Consider the following 7860-nt stretch of genomic DNA (forward strand, 5'->3'; position numbering starts at 1 on the left):
GGAGGGAGGAAGAATTGGGTAGGGGTAAGGGGAAGAGGGGTGGGGGAGGGGAGATTGAATGGCAAGAGGCGGGAGGAGGTGGGGGATGGAGGAGGAGGAGGCCGCGCAGGGGTGTGGGGGGGCAAGGGGGAGGAATGGAGCCCGGAGAGGAGGGGAGGGGAGGGGGCCCCCCCGCCGGTGGAGGGTGGGGGAGGGGGGAGCCCCCCTCCCTCGCTGGCCTCGCCTGCCCCGCCAGCGTCGACAACAGCTGTTATTTATTGAGGACTAGTCCTGCTCAAACAAGCATTTATTGGGCGCCACCCGTGTGCCAGGCACGGTGCCCGGGGCGGCTGAATAAATCTCAGCCCGTCCCTGGCCTCCCAGAGCTGCCCTCTGGGGGCGCTGACCTGCCGCGGGACTGGCTGGTTCCATTTCACTGAAGGGAAAACTGAGGCCAGAGACGGGGAGGGTGAAAGTTTCATGACAGCCGGGGCCCAGGGGGTTTTATTCGCCCCTCGGGTGGGTCCTTAATAGATGTGGAGCTGACACAGGGATGGGGCTGATCTGCGGAGTCAGGGCCGCCTGCCCCACAGGCCTCAACTCAGCCTGGCTCGGGACTGGTGCCCCAGGAGGTGGCACAGCGGTGACCCCCAACCTCACAGCCCCAGCCAGTTTCCAGCCTGACCCGCAGAGAACTAAGCAGAGCCTGGCCTGGCCTCACCCTTGGTCTTCTTCTCTGAGTCTGGGTTTCCTGATCCCTACAGGGCGGATACTACCGACCTTACAGGCCTCTGGGGGGTGGGGGGTGAAGGGGTGCATTCAACAGCAACGGTCAACATTTGTTTCTTTTGTTCTGGAAGGTTAGGTCAGGGCTCCCACATACAGCAGTCACTCCGTAAATGCCAGCCTGCTCCCTGAGCTCCTACGAGGTCGTCCTTCTACTTCAACCCTATGCTCACCCCAGGCCAGACCAGAGAGAGGGACGGCCTGGCCTTGGGTCTGCTACCCACACTCCATGCCCCATTGCCTCTTGAGCCCCCCTTTGAGGAACGAGTCCAAGTAAGCCAGCTCTGGCCTCTACAGCAGCCCCTCCATTACCGGGGGACCCCCTGGGAGCCCTCCTAGAGCTGCCTTCTGTTTACCTCTTTCTCTGAAGAGGTGGCTGCCTTGGCATTCGCACTTTCCCTAAAGCTGCCTTGCTACCAAGCTGCCACCCCAGATGTCCCAGGGGGTCTCCCTCTCCCTCCTGGGTGTAGCCTGGATAGGGCATGTGACTCAGTCCTAAGCCACTCCCACCTCCCTATCTTTGGGCCACAGGGATCCATTGGGGGATGGGCATGTCCAGGCTCTTGCAGGAAAATCCTGGGAAACAGACTTGGGAAGCCGGGTCCCCATCTGAGACAACAGGAAGAGGCTTCTTGTAAGAGCAAAGCCACTAGGTGGAGGAGGGTTATGGCCCCAGGGCCATCATTTCAGCCTTGAGCAAGCTGATCCTGAAGCCCATAGCTGGGCTTTCATTCAATGAAATCTTTATTGAGTACCTTTTTGTGCCAGGTGCTGGTCCAGGTACTGGGGACACGGTCAGGAGCCGCTACATGGCAACGCCATTGAGGTCACCATCCTGCCTCTTCCTCCTGATACCACAATGGCCACTCCACCTCGTTCTTGGAGTCCCATCTTAAACATCCCCCTGTCCCCCCTTTGAGGCCTGCCCCTCCCCCCACTTCCAGATTACATCTACACACCTTCTCTCCCATTTCCTGGTTTATTTTACTCTTAGCCCGCAGTATGGATTATTTTTGTTGGTTCCCTCCCCCCCCCACCCCCCCCCACCCCCCGTCGCCCTGATGCCAGCCCTGAGGGACGAGGGTTCCCTCTGCGTGGTCCACGGCAGTATCTCCAAGGCCCAGAGCGGGGTCTGGCGCGCAGGCGATGCTCCGTGTCCAGTCGGTAGGGAGCCCGCCGAAGGCTCCAGGTGGAGGTGGCATGGACATGTACGATTTGAAATAATCATTAAGAAGGAAGCTGAGGGGGTGAGGGCATTCTAGGGGGACAAAGGCTACTGTGGCCAGTGCATCCTCTTTTGAGAGCCAGTCCCTCTTTTAGGGACTGACTTATAAAGTGCTTTGTTTGCTTGTGTTTTTTGTAACTTAGAGCCTTAAGACTGGGGGGGGGGGGGCGGGGAAGGGGGGGTAGGGTACGCCCAGAGGGATGCAGTACTCAGTGCGGCCACAGGAGGGCGCGCCCGAACCCGTTGCTCGCGGCGGGGGGGAGGGGAGCGGGGGGGGGGCTGGTCTGTAGGAACTGCGGGAATCCGAGCGCTCCCTGTGAGGCATCATACCCATTTCCCAAATGAGCAAACTGAGGCACAGAGAGGCTGAGTAACTCGCTCCAGGTTGCTCAGCGGCAGGTGGCAGAACCGGAAAAGAAGAGCCAAGGTAAAGCCCTCAGAGGAAAGGCAGGTGAGCTTGAGGGCGAAGAGTCCCCCAGGGTGGCCCCGGGATCACTGCGCTGAGGCCCGGGCGGGGGTGGGGGGGGTCCCCTTGCTCAGGGGCTGCAGCCCCCATCTCTAGATGTTTCCCCCTGAAATACCGAGCTGAATCTTGCCGGCCCCAGGCCAGGTGAAGTGGACAATGCCCCCATCTCTCCCATGTAGGGGGGCAGGAGGGCCCTCCCCGAAGGCACATTTAATAGCAGGCCTGAGGGATGAGTAGGAGACGCCAACCGCTGAGCCACCCAGGCTGCGACAGGAGACCTCCGATGTGCTGGGCACAGGCGGCGGCGGGGCAGGTGCTCCTAAGGGCATCGCGGTGAAGCTGCGCCATATAGGAGTGCCCCAAACCAGCGAATCGCTCCTTGAATGTACCAGGGCTCTGCGCTCATCAGTTCTGTTTCAGTGAAGCTGGGGATAAAAGGTAAAATTAAAAAGCCAAACCCCAGGGCGCCTGGGTGGCTCAGGGCATGATCCTGGGGTCCTGGGATCGAGTCCCGCATCGCACTCCTCATGGGGAGCCCGCTTCTCCCTCTGCCTGTGTCTCTGCCTCTCTCTGTGTGTCTCATGAGTAAATAAATAAAATCTTAAAAAAAAAATGCAACACAAGCCGCCCACCTTCCCTTCCCCCTGTTTCCAGAGCCCTGAAGACTCCTCCTGTGCACAGGCACCCCCGGGCCCCCATTCCGGCACAGGAGGGTTCCCCCTTCTCCCCTCAGCTTTGGGGCCTGCTGTTGGGAACATCGCTCTTGATGTCACAGTGATGATCTGAGGGCTGGCCTCACAGATGTGGCACCTTCCCTGTCCTGCCCCACCTGGGGCTCCGTGCTGCCCCTGGCTCGTCCAGGTGCGTGGCTGTCCTCAAGCCTGCTCTTGTTACAGCCACCATGGCCGGGTCTCAGGGGCGCTCTGCAGAGGATGAATAAATCCCCCTTCACCCTCAAATGAGAGCGAGAGACCCCAGGGGGCTGTGACCTCCTTACATCTTGCCCATCTGAGGGAGGGCTCTCAGGCTGGGGGTGTGGCTTCAGCAAAGCCCAAGTTGACTTCTTCATCTAGAACCAGCTCTTAGCATTGGGGATCATCTCCCATCCCCAGGGGTGGGGGGAAGACTTGCCCAGTTGGAGCAGCACCCACCCCCTTCTCCGGGGTGGCTCAGGTCCGGCAGGGGGGGCCCGAGTGTTAACTGGGAGGCCACTGGGAGAACCAGATGGGATGAGGGGGCCTGGGATGGGTGGGGTCCAGCTGCAGAAAGAAGCAGATCAGTGGACATCCTGAGGGACAAGGGATGCAACTTCCGCTCCAGAGGATGTGCTGAGGGGTAACATCCAGGGGACACCAAGACCCCAAGGGACACATGCTCCCTGGGCTTCTGCTGGGCCCATCAGGGCTTCATTCTCAGCCCCAGGGAGCAGAGAGATCTCTAGAAAAAACAAATGTGTGCTCTGGTCCTAAGACCCTGCAAATACCAGGATGCTTCAACAGGACTGTGGATCTGAAAAACAAAATGCCGATAATCCCCAGGAGGAGCCCCTGGGTGGGGGGCTCTGAAGGTTAATGAGGGACTGGAGAGATGGAGCAGGGAGCCTCCTGTCACACACACTGCTGTGTGTCCCTGGCAAGTTGCTTGGCCTCTCTGAGCCTCATTTTGTGCATCTGTTAGATGTGAATGCAAATACTGGCGCCCAATAGGTGCTCAGCTCCTGGCAGTTGGATGAGAGGCTGGGGGAGGTATTGCAGGTAGTCTCGGCAGGAAGTGAAGAGCTCAAGACCAGTTTTGTTGCTCTTTTCTGGTCCAGGGCACGCAACATCTCATAAGAGCCTAATAAAACCTTGCCAAGCTGTTAGGGCCCAAGACTCTTGGGATGGAGGGTCCTTAGGTGCCACCTGCAAACGTAGAGCTTCTTTTTCCTTTTCTAACTTGTCCTCCAGCCTCACCCGTGCAGCCCTGGCAGGGCCACTGGGGCGGGCAGGCAGGCAAGTGTGGTGTTTAAGTGTAGATTCTGAAGCCTGGGTTCGAATCCTAAGGGTGCTGCTTACCTGCTGCGTGACCTTGGGCAAGTCAGCCCGCCTCTTTGCTCCTGGTTCTGGCTTGCAGGTAGGTTTAATCACACTCCTCGAGTCACGGGGCTCTTCTGAGGATTAAATGAAGGGATAGACCTAGGGTATGCGGCACATAGTAGGTGCTGTAGAACCACATTGTCATAAAGCTGATTTTTTAAAAAGATATATTTGAGAGAGAGAGAGAGAGAGAGAGAGAGAGAGAGAGAGAGAGAGAATGAGCACACCGGGGAGGGGCAGAGGGAAAAGGAAAAAGTCTTAGGCAGACTCCGCACTGAGTGCAGAGCCTGATGCAGGGCTCGATCTCAGGACCCTGAGATCACGTCCTGAGCCAAAACCAAGAGCCAGGTGGATGCTCAACCGACTGCATCACCCAGGCGCCCCCATAACGCTGATTGTTATTGGTAGCTTGGGTTTCAGGCTCCAGACTTTTCTGGGGGCTGCAGCTGGCAGACCTCTCCATGCTCCTCACTTCCTGTCCCATCCAAAAGTGTAGAGTCAAGGCAGTGGTCTCAACTAGGGGCAGTTCTTCCTCCTGTCAGGGGACATCTGCTGATGTCTGGAGACATTTTTATTTTATTTTATTTTATTTTATTGTATTTTATTTTAGTTATTTTATTTTATTTTTTTTTTAAATTTTTTTGGAGACATTTTTGGTGGTCATGCCTGAGGGACGTGCTACTGGCATCTGGTGTGTAGAGGCCAAGGCTGCTGCGAGACACCCTACCTTCCCCATCCCCGAGACGATCTGAACCCAAGTGCAAACAGTATGGAGGTGGAGAAACTCTGGGTTAGGAGCAGGTGCTCAGAGTCACACCTCCTGCTGCCTGGCCCAGGGCAGGTGGCTTTCCCCTCGGAACTTGTTTCTCTCTCTCTGGAAAAGGGGGATGATGGATAATATCGCTTGCACGGGATTCTTGGGACCATTAAGTGGGTAAAGAATGTCAGGGGTTTAGGACATGACCTGGCTCACAGTAAGTGCTCAGTTAGTGTGGGACAGTTGTTATCGATGAGTTCATATTAGCGACAGCAAGGACGACGACGATGGTGGCAGCGGTGTGTGTCCTGTGCTGTGCTGCCCTCTGATTTCTGAACTTTCTCCCAGAATAATCAGCCCTGGGTTGCCCAGACCCCAGCGGCCCCACCGTCAAGCAAGCTGACTTCTGACACCAGAACAGAGGTCAACCTCCTCATCGCTGGAGAAAAGGTCCTGTAAGCGCCTCCGCTCAGGGAGGCGTGGGGGTCCGAGTCCTCAAACACAGGCATTGGAGAAACAGAATTTGATATTTTATAACCATCTTAATCAACCTTTACCTTGAACTCTCATCCAGCTACAAGGGAGACGCTGTGATCTCAATGGATTCAGGCCCCCGACTCCCACCCCAGAGGGAGGGGTGAGTTAAGAGAAGGATCAGGAGTGGGGCAGCCTGGGTTGGAATCCGGCTTTGACGTTTACTAGCTGTGTGACCCTGGGGTAGTTACTGAACCTCTCTGAACATGGGGACACTAGTAGTACCCACCCTCTAGAAAGAGGTCATGATGAGAATAAAATGGTCAATGTGTAGGAGTGGCTGAGTGTCTGCCTTTGGCCCGGGGTGTGATCCTGGGGTCCTGGGATTGAGTCCCACATCGGGCTCCCTGCATGGAGCCTGCTTCTCCCTCAAAGTGTCTCTCTCTGTGTCTCTCATGAGAAAATAAATAAAATCTTAAAAAAAAAAAAAGAAAGGTCAATATGTATAAAGCACTGAGAACAGGACTTGGTTCCCTGTAAGTGCGCACTAATGCTAGTCAATATGATGATGATGATGGTGATGATGATGACGATCCCCAGCTTGATGGGTGACTGATCCAGAGTCCCTCGGCCTTCGCATTACTGACATTTTGCGCTGGAGAAGTCCTGGTACTAGGCGGCTGTCCTCTGCCTTATAGGATGTTTCATGGCATCTCTACCCACCAGATGCCAGTAGCACCCCCAATTCTGACGATCAAAACTACCTCCAGACATTGCACAGTGTCCCCTGGGTGGGACACTGGTCGGTTGACAGCAGCTGGCCTGATCCTAGGTTGTCTTCTGTCCAAACTGGCATCCACTGGGATGAGCCAGGTCCCTCCCAGCCCACCACTGTCTCCTGACTTGCAAAGGCCTCTCCCCGCACCTCCACCCCGAGATAGCATCTCTCTAAGACAGCAGAATTGAACTCACTGTCCCGGGAATGCACACCGGCTAAGTGGTGACCCGTGATCGCCAGTCCCCACCTGTCTGCCTGCTGGATGTCAGAAATAACACACGGGAGTGTCCGTCACTGCCCATGGAGCATCCTGTCCACCCCAGTCATTGGTCTTTATAGTGTAATCACCTCGTGGGCTGACGATGCCGGTGATGTCTTCACTGTAGCTCTGGTTTTCTTTTTTAAGTTTTAATTTATTTATTATTTTAAACTAACTTATTATTTATTTATTTTTATTTACTCGTAATTTATTTTAATTAATCTATTATTTATTTATTTTTTATTTAAAAATTTTTGACATTTATTTATTTGACAAAAAGAGAGAGAGAGAGAGAGAGCATGTGAACACAAGCAGGGGGAGCAGCAGAGGGAGAGGGAGAAGCAGCAGGCTCTCCGCTGAGCCAGAAGCCCGATGCGGGCCTGGATCCCAGGACCCTGGGATCATGACCTGAGCTCAATGGACTGAACCACCCAGATGCCCCTACTATAGTTCTGTTGATGGGCACAGGGGGTCCCACCAGGGCCAGGGGGAAGGAGCAGGAGACACAGCTCTGGGGGGAGCCTGAGGTCTTGGGTGGAGGACTGGGGATTTGGTCAGAGAGCCAGGAGGTGGAGCAAGGAGCAAGGTGGCAGCAGTGAAGACTTTTGGGGACATTTCTGGTCTCTGACTGAGGGTGGCATGCAAGATCCCAAGCAAGGCCTGTGTCCCCCCCCCCCCGCCCCCCCCTGCCACCTCCCTCCCTCCCGTCAAACTGACTCACTCTCTCTGCAGCTTGACTGCCTCCATCACCCCTCTGGGCTCTCACAGTGGGCATTTAATTGGGGCCTTGGATGCTCAGAGTATGTTCCAGGGAACCATGGCCAAACCGGGGATTAAGCAAAGCTAAATGGGGTTGGTTCGTGCAGGTCTTCTCAGAGGTTTTCATAAGCTCATGTGTTTTGTGCAATGTCCAGAACGTATCTGCTGCCCCCTTGACATTTCTTCCCCTCTGCAGCGCTTTTGGGGGTGCCCGGGGTTCCTGGAACAGATAAAGGAAACACTGCCTTAACCCAAAGGGGAAACGAATGGTGGAATTTCAGGCCGGGGCTCCTGGCCAAGCA

This window comes from Canis aureus, chromosome 19, assembly GCF_053574225.1.
Source record: "Canis aureus isolate CA01 chromosome 19, VMU_Caureus_v.1.0, whole genome shotgun sequence".
Taxonomy (NCBI): Eukaryota; Metazoa; Chordata; class Mammalia; order Carnivora; family Canidae; genus Canis; species Canis aureus.